This window comes from Calliphora vicina, chromosome 2 (genome assembly GCF_958450345.1).
Source record: "Calliphora vicina chromosome 2, idCalVici1.1, whole genome shotgun sequence".
NCBI classification, from domain to species: domain Eukaryota; kingdom Metazoa; phylum Arthropoda; class Insecta; order Diptera; family Calliphoridae; genus Calliphora; species Calliphora vicina.
In genome coordinates, this window is record NC_088781.1 from 127,311,938 (window position 1) to 127,338,586 (window position 26,649).

Below are 26,649 nucleotides of genomic sequence, written 5' to 3' on the forward strand. Positions count from 1 at the left end.
CACACAACATTGTTTTGTTTATGTACAGTTTTTATTTGTTTTGCACCAAAATTCCTGGCTGTTGTTGTTGTTCTGTCTTGTATGCTTTGTATATTTTTTTGCATTTTGTTTTATTTCTCCTGTTTGCTGCACTTAACCAGCAAACATATTTGTCTATATTTTGCGTATTGGTTGTTGACACTCAAGATGTTTATTTATTTATTTTTTTTAAATCATACCTCGTATAGGCTGGTTTGTTTACATTTTTGCTGCATTATGATGCATATTTTTTTTTTGTAAACTTTCATCAATTCAAGTTGGTCGTTTATGCTTTTTTTTATTAAAAAAGTTGCATTCTTGCAGATACGTTTTGTTGTTTTGTTTATTTTGTGTATAGTAATATTGAGATATTTGTTTTTTATTTTGAATTCTGACCGTTAATTTCAATGTTCTTAAAAATTGGCAGATACAAATTGTTACTTTGTGCAGAATTTTAACAAAAAAATCAAACTTTTTTGTTCATTTCAAAAAACTCAACGAAAATATAATATGCGGGACCATCCTGATCTTAGTTATGCCTGAACAACTCTTGTTTTACGCGGCAGAATCTTCTCGACGTCTGCTATCGGTGGTGGGCGACCTCCAAGTACCTACGACATTCATAAGGTATCCTGCTACCGCGGAATCGATGGCGTCTCTATGAATGTCGTTCAAAGCTGTCGTATACGAACTGCGATCAAATGGATCCTGCATAAATATGAATATGTGGCCAGACATGAAACCGTAATATTTCATCATGACAACGTTTGGTCACGTGTTGCAATACCTGTTAAAAACTATGTAGAAAGAAGTGGTTGGGAAGTTTTACCTCGCCCGCCTTATAGTCCAGACCTTGCCCGCTCGTATTCTATTTGTTTCGATGGATGCAGAACATTCTCTCTGGGATACGCTTCACTTTGGAAAAGGGAGTTACTGTCTATTGCGTTGCGAAAGCAATTTCGATGCCAAAGGTAAATGCGATAAGAATACAATTGTATCGTCTACGCAAACGCTTTCGCATAAAGAAGCAACACTGGCACCACAAAATAAACAATAGAGAAGAATGACAAAATAAAATGTGCGATGCGAAAACGCAATAAAGGGTACCAATTGTAACATTTTTCTTTCGCATCGCAAAAGAGAGTAACCCCCAGAGTATCCGATAGTGTCTTGATTTGTTCTTGGCCTCAAAAGATGAGAAGTTCTCTTGGCACGGAATCCAATGTTAACTAATTCTAACAATGCTAACAATTTCAATACCTGTTAAAAAGTATTTAGACAGAAGTGGTTGGGAAGTTTTACCTCATCCGCCTTATATTCCAGACCTTGCCTTAAAAGATGAGCAGTTCTTTTGGCTCGGAATCCAAATTTTGCCAGAAAGATGGGAAAAGGTCAAAGGACAATGAATATGTAGATTGAATAAATTTTATTGTACAAATGTTTCAAAATAAAAGATACAATTTTTAAAAAATACCGAATTTTTATGCCGTATATTCTCAACTAAAAATTATCTTTCGGCAACAATTTTTTGGAAAAATTTTCTATTTTCAACAAAAAATATTTTCAAAAAAAAATTTTATTTCACCAAATTTTTACAATTTTTTCAATAAGTATTCTTTTAAGATGGTTATATAAGATTTGTCACAGCCGAATTTAGCACTATTGTTTAGTACTTAATTAAGAGAAAAAATCAATCAAAATTCAATATACCGTTATTAAATTATGTAAGAGAGATTTAAACTAATGTTATTGATTCGTTCTTGCCCTCAAAAGATGAGCAATATTTTTGATCGGAATGCAAATGTTGCCAAATTGGGAAAAGGTCATAGCTAACAATGAATACATACACCAATACCCTGGTTTTCTTCGGTTTGAACTTGCGTCTTACACCTAAAATTGTTTACAATTTTTTCAGTAAGTACCTACCGAATTTAGCGCTATTGTTTAGTACTAAATTAATAGAAAAATCAATAAAATATTTCAAATAATCGCTAAAAATTCAATATACAGTTATTAAATTATGTAAGAGAGATTTAAACCAGTGTTAATGTCAATATTTTCAGTTTTAATCTTAAGCATTTTAATAATTTGTATTATAACGACCTGCTAGAAAAGTTAATGTTCCTATCTACATATACACATCTGCTCAAAATAATAGATACACCTAATTGGAAAAAATTTAAATGGCGGTAACATTGAAAATTTCCTCGCAAGCGTTAAGAATACATCATATTATTAAAATTTCTATCTGGCAATGTCATGTCAGTCAAAAATCTGGCAACTATTTGCTTTCATGTTGATTTTTAAAAACGAATTTATTTGAATTACAAAAAATTATTTGCTCATAAAAATAGATACACATCAGTAATTTGTAATTTGTTTATATACAATTTTTTTTTTGTGCAATTTTTTGTTCCTATTTACGTGAAACAGTAAGTATAATTTAAATTTTAGCAACAATTTTATAAAAAATAGGACTCTTTTGAAGAAAATGGGACGAAATCATCATTGTACCGAAGATGAGAAAAAAATTGTTCAAACGATGAGAAATCAAGGAAAATCATTACGGGAAATAGCAAAGAGCATAGGAAGATCTTTACATTTTGTCCAAAATGCTTTATCTAAAAAACAAAAAAGAGAAACTCGCGGTAGACCAAAGAAAACCAGTCCAGAAACAGATAGGCGGATCGTCCTTATGGTTAAAAAAGACCCTTTCATATCATCGAAAGCTATTTCTGCGGAGCTATGTAACGAAATCAGTCCACAAACAGTTCGTCGTCGTCTTTTACAAGCTAAATTGCCGGGAAGAATTGCCAGAAAAGTGCCACTAATGCGCCAAAAAAATATCAAGACAAGATTAGAATTTGCTAAAGAGCACTTACAATGGTCCGGGTGTGAAGGCGAAAAAAATGGAGAAATATTTTATGGAGCGACGAAACAAAAATAAATTTGTTTGGAAACGACTGCCAAAGAAATGTACGCCGACCAAAAGGAAAAGAATTCCACGTTAAATTTACAAAAAAGACGGTAAAACATGGCGGGGGAAACATAATGGTTTGGGGTTGCTTTTCATGGAATGGTGTTGGTCCGATATTCCGAATAGAAGATACCATGAATGCTAGTGGGTATATAGACATATTGGAAAACGTAATGCTTCCATATGCATCGGAAAATATGCCATTAATATGGACATTCCAGCAGGACAACGACCCAAAACATAGTTCAAGATTAGTTAAAAACTGGTTCTTGGAGAATAACGTACCTGTTTTAAGCTGGCCCAGCCAATCCCCTGATTTAAACCCAATAGAAAACTTGTGGAGTGAATTAAAGATAAGGCTTTCGAAGGAAGTTTTCAAAAATAAAGACGATTTATGGGAGAAAACGCAAAAAATATGGTACGAGATTCCATTGGAGAAGTGTCAGAACTTGATATCCAGTATGCCCAGAAGAGTGGAGAAAGTTTTACAAAACAAAGGTGGATATACTGGATACTAGCTTTACTTTAATAATAAACTAATTTTTTTAAGATAAAATTTATTAGCTTTTGTTTAATAAGAATTTTTAAAAATGTTTCTATTATTATGAGCACCAAATTTTTCGAAATTTAAGAAATTTAATTTACTTTATAATATTTATTATTAATTATGAAATATTTTGTTTTTGTTTTTTACTCTCCTTTTAACTATAAATAAAAATCGACTGAATTTTTTTTATAATTTTACAATATACCATTATTTTTTTTCGTTTTTAAAAAATAAATTTTGGTGTATCTATTATTTTGAGCAGATGTGTATATATCTTTATATATATAATTCTTCTATACGTGTGTTAGTAACTGAACTCCTCCTTAACGGCTGGGCCGATTTCGATGAAATTTGTTGTGTGTGTTTGATAGGGTCCCTGAATGGTTTAGATTGGCCGGGACAGCTAGTATATATATAAAAATTAAATGGTCCGGTCCATGTATGTAATGGCATCACGTGAGAACGGCTGGAGCGATTTGGCTGATTTTTTTTGGTTTGTTAAAAAAAAAATTAAAAATATCTGGTAAAACTAGGAAATTTTTTTTGAGTCCAGTCAACTGTAATAAAATAAGCTCCCTAAAGTATGCAGTACAAATTTATATATTTTATTTGCAAATAAATAAGAACAGGCAGGTGTATGTGGGTTGGAGAAACTTGAAGAACTAACATTAGTAAATTCTACCGGCTTTTGTCAAACAGAGCAAATAGTTTTGATTGTGATACTCGAATTGTTTACCAATCAAATAATTCAGTCTAAATGAAGAAATTTGTTTGTTGTGGATGACATATTAGTTGGATATATTCGTTTTACGTTTTGTAGGAATAAATTTAAAAATTTTGCAAAATTTACTACGATAAGTGATTTCCGCTAATAGGTTTGCAAAAACTTTTGCTGGAAGCCTCACCCTCCTAAGCAATTGGCCTACAAAGCCAATGCCCTATTACATATGTGAATATTGTCTATGTTTATCGGATATGTTGTATCTATTAACATTAGACCAGACTACCTTTAAGTGTTAATTGCTAATTTAAATAGGTACACATTTTGTTGTATATATACAATAAACGGAACATTTTATTTTTCAAGTAGTACATAGTAAATTAAGTTTTGGTTTTCGACATTCTTCTAAATATAGGTGGTTAAACAAATAACATTTCCTGTGCTGCAAGTATGTGACTATGAGTGACAGTCTGTATTATTTGGATTTATAAACATACACATTTAGTCAATTACAATTTATGAATTGAATTTTAAGTGTTGAATTTGTGAACATACTCTATACATACATTTATGTATTAATTCTAAATTCTACTTACACATGTTGTACATAATGTAGATTTTTGTTTTTATAATGTTTAATAAGTCTCTTCATGTTGCATGTATGTACATATGTATGTACTACAACCCTGTTGTATAGTAAGTTCATCATGTTATGTATTTGTTTTTGTTATTATTTTCTGTGTCTGTGTTTTCTGCGTTCAACAAAAATTAAATATTGTTGTTTATTTTTAGTTCAATACCCTTTAACAAGCAAAAAAAATATTGTTGTGATTGTTGTTGTTATTGTAGTTGGAATATGTCATCTAGTAAGTCTACAATTTTGTTGTCACTTTACGTCTTGTGTTTTGTTGTTATTTTGATTTGTCTATCGTCCGTCGTCTTCTTGTGGAAAAAAGAACAAGAAAAAGTTCAAGTACCTTTTTTTTTCAAATAAACTTTAGCAAAATCAATTTATTTTAGTGCAAACTAAATGATGAGAATATATTTTTTTGTTACTTTTAAATAGATGATGGGATTTTATATGTAGATTTGGATCCCTATAGAACAGTGGTCGGCTTAATGAGAACATTTTATGCATTTTCTTTCTCTGTTGTTGTAACAGCTCTGCAGTCGTCGAAAGTTTTTCCTTGGTGATAAAAAATCTGATACTGCTGTCGCTGAGTTGACAAACTTTGGCCGAGAGACACTTGGGACATTCCGGAGCAAAGATCCAATTATCGTGGGGAAAATTCTGATACAGCTGTCGCTGAGTTGACAAACTTTGGCCGAGAGACACTTAAGACATTCCGGAGCAAAGATCCAATTATCGTATTGTAATCTGAATTTTAATTAATTTAGACCCCTATTACCGTTTACAACAGTTGTATTTTTTAAAATGCGATCATGATTTACATTCGCATTTTAAAAAATACAACACTAAAATACAACTGTTGTAAGCGGTAATCGGGTCCTAATTATATAATTTGTATGGGCTTTGTTGACATTCGATTTGTTTAAAGGTAAATAAGCGATCTTGTTCGTCCCTTGATGGTTATGAATGCCGTACACTGCTCTAGATGTGTACATGTGGAAATTTCCTAAATTTGTCTTAGTTTTACATTTTTTATTTGGAAATTCAGAGGAAATTCAACCATATAATCAGAAATTTTAGAAATGTTTTCCTTAAAATGGTGTTAAATCATGTGTGTTTATTTAAATATTTTAATAAGTTTTATTATTAAACTGCAAGGATGTATTGAATTGTCCTTTTTGTTTGTTATTCCTTTAAAACTGTCAAAGTTTCCATCTGAATAGGTGAATAGATTTTTATTTCGAAGCTTCTCTTCGAGCTGGAATTAACATAAATATTCACAACATACGAAATTTTTGAAGATAACTTCTAAAGCTACGTTTCCGCATACACCGTAATCGGCTCCGAAAACGAAATTACATTCATTTGCACCGAAAAAAAGTTCGTTTCAGAAAATTTTTTCGGTGCAAATGTATGGAATTTTGTTTGAGTTCTCAAGCTAGACTGATTAAAAGTTGTTTATTTCTCTACAATGCGTGTGCACACGTACGTAAGAGAAGAGTAAATGAAAAACGCGGCGCCCATGTTTTGCCTTTCCCTGGTGTATGCGGAAACGTAGCTTAAGAGAATATTTTTTCAACAGATTCGAAAATTTATTTTAAAATTCGAATGTACGATTTTTCAAACATTTCAAAACCTACAATTTAAGAAAATATGAATAAAAATTAATTTTTCTATTTTTAATAATTTATTTGTTTTCTTTTATAATTTTAGCAAAATCCAATTGATAACCTACTCGACTATTTGGCCACGTTTGAAATTTTGGGGTAAGTTTAAATAAGTACAAATTGTTAAAATAAAAATACAGAAATTAGGAATTTTGGTTATCAAAATTGAAGTTTGAAGTCATACTTACTCATACTTTCAGTCTACAGGCCAAAAAATCAATATTCATCCAAATCCTAAACATCAGAGTCTCTGTTTACATGCTGAACTTTTTCAATAAATACCATCTTTTTGTATCTTTATGTTGAACAGGGCACAGTTTTTCTGGATAGAGTGATTTTTTTAAAATTTTAGTTTTTATTTTGAAAGATTTGTACAGAATAAATTTATACAAAGTATTGGCCATTGTTAGGCTATGGCTTTTTCCCATCTTTCTGGCAACATATGGAAAAGCACTGCTCATCTTTTTAGGCCAATTAACGAATCAAGCAAATATCGGATACTGTGTTCCAAAGTGAAGAGTATCTTACGTTCTGCATCGATCGAAACAAATAGTAGTCGGACGGGGCAAGGTCTGGTAGGGAATATTACGGTTTCATTTCTGGGCGTTTTTTGGCAAATGCTCGGTCCAATATAATCAATTGCGTTCAGTAAAGGTTCCATGCGATGGTACGGCCAGATTTCAGCAGCTCATAATAGATAGGACCATTTTGCTCCCACCAAATACAGGGGGGTTACTCTCTATTGCGATGCGAAAGGTAAATGCGTTAAGAATACAATTTTGTACTTTGTATCGTCTACGCAAACGCTTTCGCAAAAATAAGCGAAGAATGACAAAATGAAATGTCAAAACTTGTAAATAAAAACATTTTAAACTAATTTTTTGTGCGATGCGAAAACGCAATAAAGGGTACCAATTGTACCACTTTTCTTTCGCATCGCAATAGAGAGTAACCCCCTTGGTTATGATATTCTAAATTTGTTTCTTCAAAAGTTCTTAATCTAAGTTTTTTCTTCATAAAAGTTCTGATACCTATTAATAGGGGTTGTCATAGAAACCAATTATTGTCGAAATCGGTTTTGAAAACGGCTGAAAAGTACATTGGTCTTGTGAAATCGAAATTTATTGGTTTTATCTATCTAGAATTTAATTCTTTATCGAATTACAAAAAATTACATTGGCTTTCATAAGTCAAATGTATCTTTTTTGACGTTTTCAAAATCGATTCCGACCATGATTGGATTCCAATACAGAATATTGGACGAAATCTATTTTTGGCCTAATACGAAATCGTTTAGTTTGAAATAGCAAAAACTTCAAATAAACAAAAAATTATAGTCAAATCGTTGTAAACAGGAGTAGTAAACGTTAAGTTATCAGAAATCTTTTTCATATTTCAATTTTCTGAAAGCTTAGGTTTGTGGAAACATTGTTTTCCTATCACACCAGTGCGGTTCCATTATTATTGTGGAGTGTTCTTAGTTGTTGTTAAAAAAGGTCTGCTATTTTCGAATGTCCTTCCCGGGGAAGAATCTTCCGGTTGATACAACAACCGGTATTTAGACTAAACCAAACTTAAAAGAAACAAAATTATGAATTAATTGAATTAAATGTTTTCTTTTTAATTGAATGATAAATAGTAAAATTTTCTTAAAATTTTTATTAAAAATATGAAATTATTTTGTCAGTTTATTGTCTTTTTAATGGAAGCTGATATAAATGATCTTCGAAAAATGTATGTTTTAAGTGCTTGTGAATAATTTAAATGAAGTATCGGGTTATTTTTCCTAAAAAAATCTATTAAAATATTAGAAATTTGAAAATTACAGGGAGCAAATCACAAGCAAATGGCATGAGTTTCCGAACATGCAGATACAACTTTGGAGATTTGCATCTCACATGTGATTTGACAATCGTGCGAGTGTCAGAACATAGTTGAATCTTTAATCGATTGTGATTCATATATTTCCGCCAGTTCTTTATTAATTTCCAAAAAATTTTGAAAATTTTCGGTTAAAAAATTTGTTTTAAAAACAAATAATTAGAGTGTTTGGGAATTGCATTTGGCGCGAAACTTATTATTCTAAAATTCGTATACATACATACTACATTTTATTGAACTTGAAAGCAAACAAGAAGAATGTGGGAATCATAATAAAATTCTACGGAATTTCTAAATTATTGTGTAGCTCGAAAATAATATTTAACATATCCTTAATTCTGAGAAATATAACTTCAAAATAAACACAAACATTACCTACCTACGAATTTATTTATAAACCAACCAAGACAAAAATAAGTTAAGCGCCAAAATTCAATTCAAATAAATGCAATCACCTCCAATACTCGCAAACAACACATTCACAAATATTTAAAAAAAAAGACGACAACACAAAAAAATTGTTTACAATCAAAGACGTAAACAACATTGTTGCTGAAAGTATAGTATGGTGGTGGGACATAAATGTAGAAATGTGCTGGATACAAAAAACGAAAACACCGCTCTGAAAGATCCTAATCAGTAGTAGTAGTTGTGTGACTTACTTAAACAACAGCAACAACAAGAACCCCAACTCGCGCCATTCACTACAAAACTGCCTGGCAAACGTTAAACTCAAAATAACGACAACAAACTCTGCTTTCCTTTCGGTTGGTGTTGTTGGCTGCTGGTGTGTGGGAATATGATGCAGGAACAAAAACAATTTTTTGTGAATTAAAAAAAAAATGGTTCTAAAAACAAACCAAAACCTCACTATACTTCTCATTGGGGATCATTATGTTGGTATATTGTATGCCTGCCTGTGTGATGTTGTAGATGATGATCATCATCATTCGTCTTTACTCTTTGAAAGCAATGAACTTTGTTGTTTTGAAATAACAGAGATCCCCTTAGTCCTTGAATGTTATTGACTTGTTTACGATTTATTCGTACGTTTCTTTTGCACAAAAACAAACTTTCCAAAGATTTTTATTGTGAAAAATAGCATGTACCTACTATATAGACGACTTACCGACAAAAATCTTAAGTTTTTGTTATTTATAATGTTGATTTGTTTTATTTTTTGCTTTTAATTTGGCGCGTAAATTCTTTGTTTTGTTTTTTATGTAGAGTCCCTTATAGCGTTCGCTGCGGCTGCTGCTGATGGTTTTTTTAGGCGGGGTTTATTAAGGTTTTTGTTTTCTTAAAAAAAATATTGTCTACCATTTTTATAAACAATTTTTGGAATGCAAAACAAAAGTCGTCTGTCTGGATGATGAAAGGAATTAAAAAAAACGCGCGCGCTACATTGTTGCTGCTTTTTCAAGTCAATAATATCATTATTAATCGAGGGGTTTTAAAATTCTTCTTTCAGGTTTCTATGCAAAAGAGTTAATGGCCTTTTTTCATCACTGTCTCTAGATCAGTGATGTTCAAAAATAAAAATGAAGATATTTGGTGAGAGAGCTACCCAGCAAACATAATGTCAAACACTTAAAATAACAACAAAATGAAGAAAGTTTAAATTTAGAATTTTTGTCAAATAAAACCAATTTATTAAATGAATATAATTTAAATTTTAAGGAAATGAAAGAATATACATTATACGGCCGAAATACTCTCAAATTTTTTATTTATTTTTAACTTTGTTTTTTGTGTTCAATTGTAATTGAAACGCGTGTGTTTGCTATGCTTCATCCAAAAACCAACCAACAACAATGCTTATTGAATTTCTGAAAAAATGAGACATTTATTACGCTCTTTAAAAGAGCGTAACAAATGTGTTTAAATTTTTTAAACAATTGTTGTATGGGATGAACATCACTGCTCTAGATGTCAATAACATGAGCATTTAATTTTAACACTTTAAGAGCCCAAAGAGAGCAAAATTTAGAATTTGAAGAAATTGTTTTTTTATTGCTGCTGATTTTCTCTTTTGAATGAGCAAATGGATTTGAACATAATTATTTCTCCTTCAAAATTCTATAATATATTGTATATTTTTCTTTATAAAAGTTCGATATTCGTCGAATATTGACCGAAACACGAATTTTTTTAAATCTATTTTCTCGAATTACAATTTAATTTTTCTGGAAGCTAAGCTTCACCTCTTTAGTTTGTACAAATATTGTTTTTCTAATCCAATCATACAAAGATTATAATCGTTTTTTTAAGAATTTCATTATTTCAAAACGAATAAAATTCGAAAAAATTATTCGAATAAAAAATCGGATAATTTCATTTGAATAAAAAATGATCGCAATAAATTTCCAATTGTTTAAAAAAAAATGGAGAAAAATACGAATAAAATATTCGAATAATTACCAATAAAATGTTTAACTTCAGATACAAACAAAATATTTGAATATATAAACGAATACATTTTATTCGAATAAAATTTGTCAAATAAGATTTCCAATTTTTTTTTTTTTAAATTTAATTGAAAATTCGAAAATACATTTGAATCCGATAAAATAAAAGAAATTAAATTCGTATTGAAATAACGAAAAAATTATTCGAATAAAATCCAGACATTTTTAAAAAAGAAATTTTAATTGTTTTAAATTGAAAATTCGTATTGAAAGTGCGAATAAAATTGTAAAAAATATATGTATTCGAATAAATACTTTTTCTATTTGAATAAAATTGGTATTTAGTTTGAACTATTTTTGATAGAAAATTCAAATAAAATTCGAATTGAAAATACGAAATTAAAAAATAAACGAATACAATTTTATTTTTAAAACAAATTTGATTGAAGATTGAACAAAATACAAAATTCAAATAAATAACCGAATAAATGAAATGTCACTCGAATATATTTTGTAAAAAAATATAAATTGTTTTAAAAAAAAATTATTAAAAATTTTAAAAAAATATTTTAATGAAAATTCGATTTTATAGAAAAAAAAAAATGTTTAAAAAATTTTGTTTGAAAAATGTTTGATAGAAAATTCGAATAAAATTGATAATGAAAATACAAAAAAAAAATCAAATATCTTTTTTTTGAAAAAAACTAAAAAATTATTCGAATAATAATAAGTTATTCGAAGGAACATTTTTAAAAAAAAATTTCAATTATATATTTTAAAAATTTTTAGATTGAAAATTGGAATTGAAAGTGCGCATAAAATTTAAAAAATATATTCGAATAAGTACTATTTTTATTCGAATAAAATTTGTGTAAACTATTTTTTTTATTGAAAATTCAAATTGAAAATAAAAAAAGTGTTTTCAAATAATTGATTGAAGATTGAACAAAATACAAAATTCAAATAACCGAATAAATGTAATTTCACTCGAAATACATTTTGTGAAAAAATATAAATTGTTTTAAAAAAATTTGATCAAAAATTCTACAAAAAATATTTGAATGAAAATTCGATTTTAAGAAATTAATATGAAAAAAAATTTGTTTGAAAAATGTTTGCTAGAAAATTCGAATATAATTATTCGAATAACAACCGGTATAGTAAGTTATTCGAAGGCACATTTTTAAAAAGAAATTTCATATTTTAAAAATTTTTATATTGAAAATTCGAATTAAAAGTGCGAATAAAATTTTAAAAATAATATTCGAATTAATACTATTTTTATTCGAATAAAATTTATTTAAACTATTTTTTTATTGAAATTTCAAATAAAATTCGAATTGAAAATAGAAAAATTAAAAAATAATATTCGAATAAAAAGTTTGTTTAAAAAAAATTTATTGAAAATACATATTCAAATAAATAACCCAGTAAATGTAATTTCACTCGAATACATTTTGTCGAAAAAAATTGTTAAAAAAATTTGATCAAAAATTCGAACATTTTTTGTAGAAATAAAAATTTAAAAAAAATATAAAAACTTAGTTTGATAGAAAATTCGTATTGAAAGTTTTTTTGAGTTAAAAGTACGAATGAAGTTTGAATAAAAAAATTGACTTTATTTGAATATATTTTTGCATGTATTCGAATTAGAGATGCCAAACGGGGAATCCCGTTCCCGAAATATAAATTTACTTTCAATTGTAAAGGCATAATTATGTAAGTTTCTTTCTTATAATTTCCCGAAAATCCCGAAACCCTCCCCCGGATCGGGACTCTTTACTAAATCCCGATCACCGGGATTTTCAAAAATCAGTACCGTTAGCATCTCTAATTCGAATATAAAAATATTTGAAGAACCAATGGTTTCAGACATATTTATCTTCAAACTAACTTCTTATATTTATAATATTTTCTCAGATCTTTATTAATTATGTATTCATCTTTCAATTTTCATATTTCCCTACTAAAAAATTTCTATCAATAACCAGTTAATGTTTATTATCGGGTCTTAAATTTAAAACATATCAAGAAGCACTTTAACTTAAACATCAAAATTGATAATAATGATGGTGGCGTTGATGATGATGCTGACACTGATATGATAATGATAATATAAAAAGTAATATGTATGACTGTCTGGTAGATATTAAGACAGACTAGCTATCAAATGGAAATGGTAGTTGTAAATACAAAGAAATAACTTGGCGTATATTTAGATACATACAACACATCTATGTACATAATATGCCAACATTTTGCTCTACCTGCAAAGTTTTTTACTTCTTATTTCTTCATTATATTGCTAGTATTTTTTTGTTTTGTTTCCAGTTTAATGTAATTTTCTAAACACTTCTGCTTTTCTTAACAACGTTGCTGCCAACGCCACCGCAGCAATTTTATGTATACGAATGAGTACATACATAACTTTAAGAGGAATCATCGAATGAATACTTCTACTCCTTTTTAGTAACCATATTAAAAATATATGTTTGCTCTTTTTAGGCTGTTTGCCATCTTTATACGCTTAACAATATTAGTTTCATTTTAACGAGTGTTTAGATTAGTTTATATTTATATTTTGTTCCCTCATCTTGAAAACAAATTTTCTGCAATCCTGTTACTAACTTAGGAAGTTTTGTGTTGTGATGTGGTGATGTGTTGCGTGTTGTGTTCTTTGAAAAACTTTGGGGAATTTTTAATTGTCTCAATATAATTATAATTCACCCTTTTAAAAATATTAATTCTTTCGTGTTGTTTTTTTTTTCTTTGGTTGCTGTTAGTTTTGTAATCGCGTGCCGTTTCCATTTAAAAGTTATTAATATTTTTGTAATATGTATTAAAAAAATATCTATTGCCCCCCTATATATTGCGATTTTATTATGTTTTTGACTTTTTTTTTGTGCTGTCGTGTGTAAATTCTAGATCAGCAACAAGAAAATATGTGTATTTGGGGTGCTTTGTTTTAATATAGCGTTATTTGCCATATTTTTAATTTTAACACTTTTAAATTTTAAAATTTATGTTGTTTTTAGTCTTGAAAATTGTGTACTATGTACTAGTTTGAACTTCGTTTTGAAGTAGCGTGGCTGGCGGCGACGACCATTTTCCTTCAATTGCTTGATGAGCGAGAAATTGTTGTTTCTCATAAGTTTCTTAAATAACAATCTTGAACTGAACTCCTCTTCTTTCTAATCTCAAAGTTTTCTTATTCGAGAATTAATTCAAAATTGCTGGGTTTATAATTGTTTGACTAGTTAAACCTGGGTTGTGTGGCAAAAAATGGTGTTCTTAGCTCAAATGCTCAGAACACAAATTTAACTACGACAACCGGTTCCTATTCACGGGAATGATCCGAGTTCACTCGCCCTAGGGGGCTATCAACCCAACAATCATTGCTTTTAAGAGAACATTTGGTTATCGATTTTATTCGAATAAAAATTAGTTTAATCTTTGTATAAAATAATATTTAGATAAAGATTATTCGAATATTATTTTAAAATAATTTTAAACAAAAATCTGCTTTCATATTTTAATATAACAAATTGGTTTTGTAATTTTAGACAAATGACGAGTTTGGTATATTTATTACGTTTTTCCAAGGATTTCAATTTTAAAAATTTTCTATTTTTTTTAAAAATTAAAAATTTTTATTCGAATAAAAATTATCCGGTTATTTATTCGAATAAGATTAAGATTGTTATTTATTTTCTTTGTTCGAATACATTAAATTTATTAAGGTTTTTTTCCAAGAAATTGGACTTCGATTTTATACGAATAAAATTCAGCAGTACGTATTCGAAAAAAATATTTTATCGATGAAAAATGATGTTAATTTTTTTTAAACAATTCTAAATTTTTATTCCAAGGATTTCAATTTTAAAAATTTTGATTTATTTTTTTTAAAAATTAAAAATTTTTATTCGAATAAAAATTATCTGGTTATTTATTCGAATAATTTTTTTGTTTTTTGTTCGAATACATTAAAATTATGAAGGTTTTTCCCAAGAAATTGGATTTCGATTTTATACGAATAAAATTCGGTGCAAAATGTGATTGGTTTTTTTTTTGAATAATTCTAAATTTTTATTCCAAGGATTTCAATTTTAAAAATTTTTATTTTTTTTTTAAAAAATTTAAAATTTTTATTCGAATAAAAATTATCTGGTTATTATTCGAATTTAAATTTATTAAGGGTTTTCCCAAGAAATTGGATTTTGATTTTATACGAATAAAATTCAGCAGTATGTATTCGAAAAAAATTATTTTATCGATGAAAAATGTGGTTAATTTTTTTTTTAAACAATTCTAAATTTTTATTCCAAGGATTTCAATTTTAAAAATTTTGATTTTTTTTAAAAATTGAACATTTTTATTCGAATAAAAATTATCTGGTTATTATTCGAATAAAATTAAGATTTATTTTTTTGTTCGATACATTAAATTTATTAAGGTTTTTCCCAAGAAAATGGATTTCGATTTTATACGAATAAAATTCCGCAGTATGTATTCGAAAAAAAATATTTTATCGATGAAAAATGAGGATATTTTTTTTTTAAACAATTCTAAATTTTTATTCCAATAAAAATTATTTTCGACTATATTTTTTATTTGAATAATAATTTTATATTATTCGATGAACAAAAAAAATCAAAATTTTTATTCGAATAAAAATTATTTGATTATTTATTCGTATAATAATTTTTTAAATATTTTCTTTTTTAATATTGTGAAAACATATATTCGAATAAAAATATATTTTATTCGAAAAAAAATTATCCGGTATTTTTAATCGAATATTAATTTTATTTCATGCAAAATTTTTAATCGAATAAAAATTATTCGAATTAATTATTAGATTTTTTTCAAAAAAAAGAAATTAAAAAAATTTTCACAAAATATTTTTATTTTTATTCGAATAAAAATTATTTGATTATTTATTCGTATAATAATTTTTTAAATATTTTCTTTTTTAATATTGTGAAAACATATATTCGAATAAAAATATATTTTATTCGAAAAAAAATTATCCGGTATTTTTAATCGAATATTAATTTTATTTCATGCAAAATTTTTAATCGAATAAAAATTATTCGAATTAATTATTAGATTTTTTTCAAAAAAAAGAAATTAAAAAAATTTTCACAAAATATTCGAATAAAGCTAATATTTTTTTTATTCGATGAAAAATGTGATTATTTTTTTTTTAAAAATTCAAAATTTTTATTCGAATACGAATTATACGGTTATTTATTCGAATATTATTTAAAGATTTTTTTTAATTTGGTACAAATTTAATCGTTTTTATCCGAATACATTAAAGTTACATTTTTTCGCAAGAATTTGGATTTCCATTTCATGCGATTAAATTTTTTTTTTATTTAGTGAGAAAAATAATCTATCTATATTATTTAAATAAATTAAATTTATTTATTTTTCTCCACAATAGTTTATTTTTCATTCATACGAATTTAATTTTTGGAAGAATTGAATAAAAATAATTTATCAAATATATAAAAATTAAGTGTTTTTCCCCAATAAGCAATTTCCCCGATTTAAATTTTATTCGAATACAAAATTGTATTTTTTTAAAAAAAATCCAAAAGGTTTTCGATTAAAAATTATTTTTATTCTGTTATTTATTCGAATATAATTTTAAAAAATTCTTTATTGTTCTAGAATTATCCAGTTTAATTCGGTTTATTAAATATATTTCACAAGTTTTATGCCACATGTTTTTTTGTTTCCAAATTCAAATTTAGAACCATGGTTTTCTTAATCTTGTTAAAAAAAATACCTAATTTTGGTCATCTTTTAAGCCCAAATATTGTTGTTTCCTGTCAACGACTTTTAAAAGTTTATTTGTATTTAAAAATTCTTATTAAATTTCCTTAATCATATCCACATAAGTCAATATTTTCTAAGGAATTTCAATAATTTCCACTTCAAACATTCTTTTACACAGCCACATCGTATTCACACACAACAAGCTCGAATCGATAGAAGAAAATGCAGAAAAACCGTTAAAATTCCAAATGTTTTTTTTTTCTACTTTTAATATTTTTCACATAGTTTACATACAATCGCACAACCACAAAACAAACAACAATATCCATACATACGCTAATGTCATGGTAATACGCCCAACTCGAAGATAGATACAAATACCAGTCAAAGAAGCTACAACTACTGCTAATATTTTGTCATCATCAGTAGTAGCATCAGCATTACTGCAGACAGTGTTTTGAAAAGTATTTAATAATATCCATTTTTATTATTTATTTTTTTTGGTTATGTTTAGATACCAATATTCTGGTGGCATCAATACCATTAATAAACAAACCACACACTCACTGACACATTGTTTAAAACTCAAAAGTTTTCAACGTCTTTTACATGTTCATGCTCCTCGGTTTCAATTGCATCCATATAATCCTCTCCACACTGTAAAATAAATTTCGCGCGTTAGAATTTCTTATACTTGGTGGCTTGTTGTTATATTGTGAGGCTGTTTGTTTGTTTGGCTGGAAGAGATGTTGGTCTGGTCTGGTCTTCTGTGATGTCTTATAAAAATAAAACGTTTATTTCAACTTTTTTGTTTGTTATTTTTGTTCAGAATTCTCTGTTTTGTTTTTCTTGAAAAACAAATCTTTACTCGGTTCATTGTACGTATCCAGTGAGTACGTGCAGCATAGAACGAACGTCAAGCATAAACGTTATATTCTGGTTTAGAATTCTTAGAATTTTTGTATACCTCAACCACATTCCTGTTGTTGTTGTCGTTGTCTTTTTTGTTATTGCAAAATAACATAACAAATTCTGGTCTTTCTGGATTTTTGTAACTCTTCTGTCGCTGCTTATGCTGGGATGCCAAACTAAAAAATATTTGTTTGTTTTTTTTTTTTTATTCAACTCAAGTTTTTGCAGAGAGTTTAAAGTTTATTTTGAATTAAGGCGGATATTTTTTTTGGATATTTTTCTGAGTAAACAAGAATTATGTTAAATTGTTTTATAGTTTCTTTTTTTGGCATATTTTTAAGGCCAACAAAAAATACATTGTTTTGCGTTGGTGTTGTTGCTCTTAAAACACTATTTGTGGCTTAAGTGGATAAGTGACATTCTTTTGGCTTTGACATTATTATATAAATATATTCTGTCTCACTCTCTGAATGCTGTGTGTTTAGTTTTAGATTAAAAGTAGCTGGCTGTTATTATATTGAAATTTATTTAATATTGATTCCAAAACTCAAGGTTTGAAAGTTTTTCAAAAAAACTTTTTTTTTGTATTCTTAAATTTTTTGGTAAAAATCGAAACTTTTTTTAAATGAAGTAAATATTTAAAAAAAAATTTGTATTTGAACTTTGATTTTTTATTATTCACATATGTTTAAAAATAGTCGATTTTTATATCTTGAATCTTTATTCAAACATTTTTTAAAAAAAATTAAATTTTATTCGAATAAAAATTATTCGGTTTTTTATTTGAATAAAAATTATTGATTTTTTTTACTAGACTAAAATTTGTCTTATTCTTTTAAAAATAATCGATTTTTATATCTGGAATCTTTATTCAAACATTTTTAAAAACATTAAACTTTTATTCGAATAAAAATTATTCGGTTTTTTATTCGAAAAAAAATTATTTTTTTTACTAGAATAAAATTTGTTTTATTCGTATAACTATTATTTGGCTTAAATTGTGTTTCAAATTTCTATTCAAATAACTAAGTCCGAAAAAATTTTATTCGAAGAAAATTTTTATTTGAACAATATTTCAAATTATACTGACATTTTCTTACAATAACTAATTTTAGTTTTTTTTATTATTTTTTTTATCCGATTTTTTTAAAGCAAATTTTAAAATCAAAATTTTGTTATTCGAATAGAAATTTTAAACACAATTTACTAAAAATCAATTATTTGTAAAATAAAGTTTTAAACTAATATTGTAATACATTTTATTCGAATAACTATAACTTTTTAAACTAATAAGGAAAATAATTTATTCGAATAACGATTATTTGATTTATTATTCGATTAAAAGTTATTAGGTTTTTTATTCTAATAATACTGAAATAAATTTTCATCTCATAACTTATTTTAGATTTGTTATTCGAATAATAATATGTATATATTTTGTTTTTCTTTAATTGAATAAAAATTTTCCGATTTTTTTTAAGCAATCAAAATTTTGTTATTCGAATGACATTTGAAGCACAATTTTTTAAAAATCAATTATTAATTTTTAGTTTCAAATTTTTGGACTATTCGAATAAAAATTATTGAATTTTTTTCACTGGAATAAAATTTTAAATTAATAATGAAATTATTCGAATAAACATTTTTGGAGATTTTTATTCGATTAAAAAAAAAATATGATTTTTATTTGAAATACATTTTTTTTCACTAACTTTTGATTTGTTTTTCGAATAAGAATAGTTCGGTTTTTCTTATTCGAATACAAATTTTTCGATTTTTTAAAGCAAATTTTACTTATTATATTTTATTAATTTGAATAAAAAATTTTCGGATTTTTATTCGAATGAAATTTCAAATTAGTACTGACATAAATTTTATTGCAATAACTAATTTTAAATTACGAATAATAATTTTTGGGTTTTTTATTCGAATAAAAATTTTCTAATTTTGTAAAACAAATTTTCAAATAAACTATTTTAGGCAATAACAATTTTGTTACTCGAATAGAAATTTTAAACACAATTTAAATTTTAAATTCGATTTTTCATCTCATTACTATTTGATTTTTTATTCAAATACATACAATTTTGATTAATTAATTTTATTAGAATAACTATTGTTTTTAGTTTATTATTAAAATAAAACTGATTCTGTTTTTATTCGAATAATAATTATGTATTTGATTTTCATTAAAATAAAATTTTAATTTAACAATAATTGTGTTTTATTCGAATAATAAATTATCTGAATTTATTAATAATTTTATTTATTTGATTTTTATTGAAATCAAATTTTTAATTAATGAAATGTGCTTTATTCGAATAAATATTATTTGATTTGATTCGAATAAATATTATTTGATTCGAATAAAAATGTTTGGATTTTTTAAAATAAATGTTTAAAATATTTACTATAAATAATCAATATTTTGTTATTCGTATAGAAATTTAAAATAAAACTAATTTTTTTTACGAAAATGTAATGCAATTTTTCAGTTTTTTATTAGAATTTTCATTCCAATACAGTTATTTGATTTTTATTGAAATCATATTTTAAACTAATAATTGAATACTATGTATTTTATATATTAATCGAATAAAAATTAATCGTATAACTTTTTTATTTATTATTCGAATACAAATTATTCGGTTTTTTATTCGAATAAAAAAAATCGAATTTTAATAAAAAAAAATTTTATTAATAAAGAATTGTAATACAATTTAAAAATTATTCGTTTTTTTCATTCGAATAAAAATTAATTGATTTTAATTAAAATCAAATTTTAATTTCTTTTTCGGAAAACTATTATTTGATATCGAATAAGAAAAAAATGGATTTGTTATTCTTAAAATTTTGAAATTATGTGAATTTTTTCTTTTCAATTTCAAGCAATGAAAATTAATTTAATAAAAAACGTTTAAAATTGTCTGTTATTTAAAGGAAATATACACTATTTTCAATTAAATTCTGATAAAATTTTTATTTATTAATTATTTCATTTTACTACAAATCATTAATTTCTTTTTTTCTACTCACGCTAAGTAACATAGTACTAAACTAGTAATGTTTTTATTTCCCCGGCCTTTGACTGTAAAACATAATTGCATTTTTATGGGTTTTTTTCTTCTGTATGTAATAATATTCTCATTCACATTTTTTCTTCTCCCTCTCTTTTTGTTTATGAATTGTGTTTTTATTTATATTTTTATATATATTTTTTTTTTGTATTTTCTTAGTGGCCCCATGTTTTTATAGTAATTTTGAGTTTAATGTTTTCATATTTATTTTTAATGTTTTGTTGTTTTTCCCCTTCTTTATTTGCAGTTTTTCACATTTTCCAACCATTCGCGTGGATCGACGACCGACTGAAAAAGTGAGGCGACGACCCAAACAACAATCACAGAATTAAACAAACAACCAACGAACCGGGCCAACAACACAAGTATAAGCAGCAGCACATACGTTTAACAACAATAACATCAACTACTACGACGTTAACTTGGCTAAGTAAAGTAAAATAACAACAGCAAAAAAAAACCTAATGTTTTGAAGCATAATAACAAAACACGCAAAACCACAATAACGCCAAGAAAAATACTGAACAAAAAAAAACGGAGAATAAATAAAATAAGAAACCTCTCGTAAGCCTTTTTTCAACGTATATACGTACGACTTTGTTTTTACTATAAAGGAACGGCGGAAGGGCAACAACAACAACTCGTTCTGTAATAGACATTTTATTCCCTAACAAAAGTTTAAGTACAACCAACCACAAAAGGGATAAAAGAATTGTTGTTGTTTTGAAAACATCATAATCATCATCATCATCGTCATCATTATCAGCCACATCGCTTATTGAATGACTTCTCAATATCTGCATGTGGATGTTGTATGTGTGTTTGTATGGTAAAAAAAAGGCTGATTATTTTATGCAAAAAAATAAGTTTTTTAACAAAAAAGGAATTATAATAAATCTTGTGTGTGTGTAATGTAAAGAAAACAAGGGTATGTAAATAATGTAATTCTAATAATTCTTGGGTAAAGTATAAAAGACATTATTATTACTATTATAATTTTATTATGATTGTTATATATTTCTTTTTTGTTGTTGGCTGTAACAAAATTCTTTATGGAGATTATGAAGACTTTTTTAAGTCTTGCACAAAAACTAATAAAAGTGGCAAAAAGAAAAAAAATGTTAAGAACATAAAATGGCAATGATAACTATAAACACAACTATTCCAACAAAAATATTCAAAATCCTTTTTAAATCTGAACATCTTTTCGAAATTCTCAAAATCTTATAGAAATTTTAAAACTAAGGTAAATTTTTGAACACAAAAATAGAAATTTAGAAGATTTTACAACACTTTTCGAAGTGTTCAAAATCAGGACAACTTTTTGAACTTCTCAAAAGAATCGAACTATGTTAAAACCCTTTGGCAACAGAGATTTTTGTATATAATTCCTTATTATTCCTGTGATTTGTGAGGTATAGACTAAAAATAATGATAAAAAAAATACAAATTTAGAAGATTTTAGTATACTTTTCAAAGTGATTCAAATCAAAACAACTTTTCGAACATCTCAAAATAATAAAACTTAAAAATAATGATTTTTATTATGTTCGAAATTCAAATTTTACATGTTTATTAATCGTAAAGAATTTCGAATATCTTAAAACCCGTTGAAATCTTTTTAACATCTAATTTTTCTTATTAATTGTGAAAAGAACGATTTCTGTTATGTTTGAAATTTTCGAAATTAAATTTGAAATTTCGAACATCTCCAAAAATCGTGAAAATTTTAATGTACATATAAAAATCTTGTTAATTATGCTATAATTCCGCATTTACTAATCACAAAGAATTTCGAATATGTAAAATATCATTTAAATCTTAACGAATTTCGACTTTTTTTTTTGGTTTTTAGTATACGAATTATAACTAAAAATAACGATTTCTGTTATATTCGAAAAGTTAGAATTTTCGAAAATCATTTAAAATGTTTCATATTGAAACTTGAATATAAAATTTTGTGTGCATAAAGTAAAATCTCGCATTTCATTAAAAGTTTATGAATTTTTCAATTTCGAATGTCTTCAAATTTGTCAAAATCAAATTTATACTGAATGAATTAAAACAATATTTCTGATATATTTAAAAATTTCGAAATTAAGTTCGATTTTTTTTAAATAAAATTTTTTAATTTCAAATATTTTGTTTGTTAAAATTTATATTTTCAATGAATTCAAAGAATTTCGAATATCTAAAATGTCATTTAAATCTTAACGAATTTCAACTTCTTTTTTTTCGATTTTTAGTATACGAATTAAAACTAAAAATAACGATTTCTCTTATACTCGATAATTTAGAATTTTCGAAAATCATTTAAAATGTTTCATATTGAAACTTGAATATAAAAATTATTTTGCATAAAAGTAAAATCTCTCATTTCATTAAAAGTTTATGAATTTTTCAATTTCGAATGTCTTCAAATTTGTTAAAATCAATACTGAAAGAATTAAAACAAAATTTCTGATATATTTAAAAATTTCGAAATTAAGTTCGATTTTTTTTAAAATAAAATTTTTTAATTTCAAATATTTTGTTTGTTAAAATCTATATTTTCAATGAATTCAAAGAATTTCGAATATCTAAAATGTCATTTAAATCTTAACGAATTTCGACTTTTTTTTTTTTCGATTTTTAGTATACGAATTAAAACTAAAAATAACGATTTCTCTTATACTCGATAAGTTAGAATTTTCGAAAATCATTTAAAATGTTTCATATTGAAACTTGAATATAAAATTTTGTGTGCATAAAGTAAAATCTCGCATTTCATCAAAAGTTTATGAATTTTTCAATTTCGAATGTCTTCAAATTTGTTAAAATCAATACTGAAAGAATTAAAACAAAATTTCTGATATATTTAAAAATTTCGAAATTAAGTTCGATTTTTTTTAATTTCAAATATTTTGTTTGTTAAAATTTATATTTTCAATGAATTGGTTTATTTTCTATTACCAAAAAATATTCGAAATAAAATTCGAATTTTTTAATGTGTATTCCTAAAATTGTTTAAAATCAGAAATTTCGACATTAAGATACAATTTTTTTAATAAAATTTGGTAGTTAACTTTTAGTTATAATTTATATTTTAGTTAAATTTTAGAAAAAATTAAAAAAAAAACGATTTTTATAATGTTCGAAAATTTCGAAATAAATTTGGAATTTTCGAATATCCCTAAAATTGTTTTAAATCAAAACTAAAATATAATATTTAGCTTGCGTAAATATTGACATTTCATTAAAATTTTAAAAATTTGAACGACTTCAAGCTTGTTCAAATCAATACGTGTGAAACACATAAAAATAAATGATTTCTTTTATATTTGAAAAATATAACTAATGATTTGTTGCTAAAATTTATAGTGAAAAAATAAAAATAAATAATTTCGAAATTAAGTTCGAATATTTTTTTTGTTAATTTCGAAACTTTTTATAAAATTTTTTATTTTCAATTATTTTTTTATTATTTATAACCGAGAAAATAGTTTATATTTTTATAATATTGAAAATAAAGTTCGAATTTTCGAATATCAAAAAATTTTTCATGCATGATTGTATATTCATGTTTCGATTTTAAACATTTTTATAAAAAAATTCGAATCTTGTGAAAAATTTACATTTTATTTTTAATGATTTGTTTGCATAATTTATACAGTGAAACTAAAAGAAAAAATGTGATATGTTTGAAACTTTTAACTTTATTAAAAAGAAATTCGAAATTTAATTAAGAAATTAAGAATTCTCCAAAAAAAATTAATTTAATTTAAGACATCAAATTTATGTCTTAAATTAGTTCCGAGGTTTTCTAATACAAATACATACTCTGTACAACGAATGTCCAATAACCAAATTAATTTTTTTGTGGGTCAATTTCTGTTCTATAGTTCTTTTTATAAGAATTGTTAATGAAACCAGTTTAGATATTTTAATTATAGAACATTTTGTTTTATTTTGGGTTTGTTTTCCGTTATCTTTAAAAAAAGAATCAAATTCAAATGCTTTTTTTCGACAGTGTTGCATTTTTCTTGTCACAGTTGTATTTAACTCGGAATACATGCACAAAATTCTACTAATAATTTTTTTATTTTTTTGTGATGATCATCACATTTTTGTTTGTTTAATCATTTGGTTATTCAACTTGAAAATATTCCTATCTTTAGCCAAGGCAGGCAGCAGCAGAAACAAATTAAAAGAAGTGGCATTTTGCATGAACTTTGCTTTATTCGTTTTTTTTAATATTGTTGCTCTTGATTTCAAATTAAAATGCTGCTCTTTTTGCACACAAATTTTAAGACGTGTTTTCTGTTTTATTATCATCAGTTTTTTTTTTTGGAAGAGTGACGCCGTCTTAATATGTTTTTGTAGATTTTGTCCACAAAAAAGAATATATATTATTTTTTAAAAGCAAATTCTTTTTTGTTGGATTATTTTTGTTGAGGTGGCGCTTAAACAATATTTATTATTGATTTTAATTTGTTTTTTGGCGACAGCTTCTTATCTTTGTATACTCTGGTACATATCTACTGTAAAATGCAATGATTATTGGTTTTCTTTTGTTATATATGCAGATGATTTACTTGGGAAATTATTATCATTTGTTGGTTTAAGAGTTTTGTGGCGCCTTCCCCATGTACTATACATATGAATATATTTTTAACTGTTTGTTTTTTGGTATATTTATTTAAAGTTATCAAAATTTTATTTATTGGTTTAAGTTTTCTTGATAAGCACGTGTTTCTTAAAGAAAAAAGTTCATTCATAAAAAACAGTTTTATGGTGATATAAAGAAAATAATACGTGCTATAATAGAGCTTTAACAATCAATAATACTTCCGTATTCAAAACTATAATATAAACAACATTTTCACCCAAAAAAGGTATTTAATTCTTGACCTTTTTTCTCAGTTTTCATTTAAACTTTAGTCTAGACATTGACTTTAGAAAGATTATTTCTTAAATCCCCCAAGTTTTGTCTTAAATTTGTTTTTCTTTTGTTCTTTTAAACTGATGTTTAGTAAATTGTTTTATTTTTTCTTTTCTTTTAATTTCTTTCAAAAATGTCATCATCCTGTTGTGCTTAATACATTGACCATTTTTATTGTTTTAATTATATTATATTGCCGCCTGCATCTTTTTTAATCAAAATTATAGATCAATGCTCTTTTCACATACATATTTTGTTATTTATTTTTTTTTATTATTCAACAACATAAAATTTCTTCATTCATTAATACAACTATACAATTGATACATTGTATGTATAATAAACAAATTTTGAAACTCTTATCTCTACCCAATATTAAATAAATAATATTCAGCAGATTTTTTTTATTGGAATATTTCATTAACAAACAAAAAAATTCAGTTTTATTTGGTGATTTATTTCTTTCTTTTTGAGGTGCACAGTGGTAATTTGAGATAATTTATTTGGTTAAAATGAGTTTGATATGACTTTTGTAAAGTTTATTCAGCTTGGAGAAAAATTCTATTTGGAAAAATTAAAATTTAGTAAAAAAAATTGAACTGGGAACTCACAAATAACGTCGGATTATTCCAAAAAAGTACCTTTTTTGCAATAAATTCCTAATTTTTAAAAAATTGTCATATTCAGCAGATTTTGTTTTATTTAAATGAGTATAAAATGAATTTAGGATAACGGTGGCTTTTCCTAAAAGTACTTTTTTAAATAAAGTCCCAAATTTTGAAAAAAACCCTTTTCCAATAATGTTTTGAAACACTTTATTTTTTAAATAAAGTGTTGAAAGTACATTTTTCAAATCAAGTTTTGAAAGTAACTTTTTCAAATAAAGTTTTGAAAATACATTTTTCAAATAAAGTTTTGAAAGTAACTTTTTAAAATAAAGTTTTGAATGTTCCTTTTTCAAATAAAGTTTTGAAAATACCTTTTTCAAATAAAGTTTTGAAAATAATTTTTTAAATAAAGTTTTGAAAGTACCTTTTTCAAATAAAGTTTTGAAAATACCTTTTTCACTTAAAGTTTTGAAAATACCTTTTTCACTTAAAGT

The 26,649-nt window shown here is 25.4% G+C and overlaps 1 protein-coding gene across 2 annotated transcripts in view; it reads left to right on the top strand.

Moving 5' to 3' along the window:
• LOC135951688 (DNA-binding protein RFXANK-like) overlaps positions 1–21,552 on the top strand; it is a 50,310-nt gene extending 28,758 nt beyond the window's left edge. For both annotated transcript variants that reach the window (XM_065501373.1, XM_065501374.1), the window contains 2 exons: positions 6,608–6,660; positions 20,874–21,552. The gene's annotated coding sequence lies outside the window, so the exon portion shown is untranslated. The remainder of the gene's footprint in view (positions 1–6,607; positions 6,661–20,873) is intronic.
• Positions 21,553–26,649: the final 5,097 nt, after the last annotated feature.